Source organism: Pinus tabuliformis, chromosome Q (genome assembly GCF_031772625.1).
Source record: "Pinus tabuliformis cultivar Carrire ecotype Pingquan chromosome Q, CPIR1, whole genome shotgun sequence".
Taxonomy (NCBI): domain Eukaryota; kingdom Viridiplantae; phylum Streptophyta; class Pinopsida; order Pinales; family Pinaceae; genus Pinus; species Pinus tabuliformis.
In genome coordinates, this window is record NC_142296.1 from 503,514,060 (window position 1) to 503,516,951 (window position 2,892).

The 2,892-nt window shown below is 42.5% G+C and overlaps 1 pseudogene; it reads right to left on the reverse strand.

Moving 5' to 3' along the window:
* Positions 1 to 973: 973 nt before the first annotated feature.
* On the reverse strand, positions 974 to 2,575 carry LOC149220358 (cytochrome P450 86B1 pseudogene; annotated as a pseudogene).
* Between the last annotated feature and the right edge of the window lie 317 nt (positions 2,576 to 2,892).

The following is a 2,892-nucleotide window of genomic DNA, read 5'->3' on the forward strand; positions in this document are numbered from 1 at the left end:
CATTTGTCTTGATGACCTCTTTATAATATGTTAATTTACTTCTTCCCTCTAACTGGTTATCACATTACAATTACTAAAATTTTAAGGTAGTGATATTTTTAAAAGTATTCTTACTCTCCAAAATGGTTTTATCCCTTATCCTCAATGGTCTAACCAAGATTGAACAACCTTATGCCATCCATGATTAAGTTGAATGTGTTTTTGGTTAGAGTTTGGAGCAATTAGCTATATGGTCATAGTCATGCTCTCATTGGGGGGAATGTTTAATTCAATGAGAAAAATAAGGCACATGTGTTTCCTTTAATTTTGAGATTATAAATTATAAATTGCTTTTGGATTTGTTTTATATTTTTAAGGGACTATATGGAGATATTGCATCTTCAGACCTCTAGATCCACATGAAATAATAAAAATAATGAGATTCAAAAATGTTTTTTTTTTAATCCACCCATGTAAAATAAAAGAGTAACCAAAATTACCAAAGTTTTCAAGAGTTTTTTTAGTCGATCCCTATAAAATAATTCATATTTACAATAAGTGTCCCGTCTTCCATTAATCTTTTTCTCAATGCTATTGTTTTCGCTAAAATATTCTTTTCTCAATGCTATCATTTTAGTTAAAATAGTGATAAATATCTATTCCATTAATATTTTTCTCATTCTATTATTTTAGTTAAAATGACGATGATATTCCAAAATATTTGTAAAATTAAACTTTCATAATAGTACACGGTCCAAAATTATTCATCAGAAAATACTTCCTCTAAATTATTGTTATCACAAAAATATGATAGGTAATATTATCATTAATCCATTTTCTCAATAAACAAAAGTATAGGCATAAAAGGAAATTATTTAAAATTATATAATTTATTTTCCATGACTTTAATAATTCTTACCAAAATCTTATCATCAAAACGCAACCATGGTAAATCGAAAAACATGACAGAATAAACACATGCGTCCCCAACAATTTAGCGTGTGTAGACTCGAACCTTGAGCTCGAAATTCATGCCCAACATCATTCCCAATTTCGGAACGACACGGCGCACGCCCACGGCTTTGACACAATAACGAACAACAATGGAGGATATCAACCACTTCATCTGCACATTGGCAACATCCCTTCCGAGGCACCGGCGCGGCCCTTCGCTGAAGACCGGGAATACCAACTCCGACTTGCTCTTGAATTTCCCGTTTTCGAGCCATCGCTGGGGCTTGAACTCGCGAAAGTCCTTACCCCAGATGCTCTCCATTCGACCCATGGAGTAGAAAAGGCACAACACCGTAGACCCCATCTTCACTTTCGTCCCGTCCGGCAGGATCTCGTCATCCGCAGCCTCTAAAATCTCTACCGGAACCGGCGGGTACAGTCGCATGGATTCCGACAGCGACGCCTGCAAATAGTGCATTTCTTTTAATTCATCCACACTAAACGGCTCCGGGTAAGTGTCGTTTTCGTCTTTTGATGGCCGGGATCTCCGGTTTATGATGCCTTTCAGCTCCTGCAAAATAGTCTCTTCGACCTGCGGGTGCCGCTGCAGGATCCAGAAGAACCAGGCGAGCGCAGTGGCCGTCGTATCCCTGCCTGCCATTATGATGCTTACGCAGGCGGCTCTCAACTCTTCCTCAGAATACACGCCACCGTTTTTCTCAATTTCCGCCTGGAGAAGCAGAGGCAAAATGGCGAAAGGCCGGCACGATTGGCCGTCCGCGGAATTATTCTGCTGCGCCTGCATCTCTCGCCTCTTGATATCACAGATCTTTCCGACATAATCATACACGACTCTACGATCCCGCCGCAACTGCCGCTCCATCCCCAAATTGAGAAACCTCAGCGTCTTCCAGTAACACACCGGCAGAAGAAACCGGTGCGTGGATAACCGGATGGACCGGTCAAACGCCTCCGAAAAAGGACTCGGCGGGAGGTCGAGGGTCAGAGAGCCCGGGTCAAAGCCGAGCAAAAAATTAGAGACGCTGTCGAAGGTATAGCGATGGAAAACGTCGTCCAAATCAAGAACCATGCCTTCTCTCGCCGCGCGCTGGAACAGGGGAAGAACCCTCTGGTGCACCAGCATGAATGTCGTCTCAATTACGTCGTTTCGGGTTCTTGGCGACGCAAATAACGTCGACACAGTCGTCCTCAGCCGCCTCCAGGTGTCTCCGTCTTGCAGGAAAATTGACTTCTCGCCAAAAACATCGCGAAAGACTTCCCTGTAATAATTCCCCCTCACGAAGTTATGGAATCTCGTCTTCAGAATGTACTCGACGTTAGCGGGATCTGCAGTCCCTACCCAGTTCGTCGAATATGGTCCCTTCATATGCGTCACTGTGCCCCCGCTCAGGATGACCACATGCGTAATCCACTCGTAGAAACAACTGTAGTTGTAAATCAAGGAAGGGAGGAAGCCCAGGAGCGGCCATCGTCTTGGCGCCTTCTGGGCGGAGTAAAACCAGGCTGCTGAAACACTGCAGAATGCTAAAAACAGTGCAACAACGAGCCATCGGTTTGTGCCTGCGACTTCCTCCATGGTCAGAGTCTCAGAGAGACCCAAAGCATTCTGTAAGCCTGACATGCCTCTCGAGAGCTTGCGGCCACACGGTTCCAGTGCACTAACTACAATTTAACATATTTTCATGACACCCAACGAGTAGTAGGAAGCTGTCAATTTCTTTCATTTATTAAAGCGAAACAATGTAGCGGGTGTGAAAGTTACTGAAATTGCAAATTATCCAATAACCTCTTTACTGCACCGCATAAAGTTCGTTATTTTTTGTTTAGCTGAAGGAATCCGTCTATTGTATAGTAGTACAGATTCTTATTCAAGATTGGAACATGAGACATGAGGGGATCAAATTCTCTAAATCACAGAATAAAGTTAGTTAAATATTT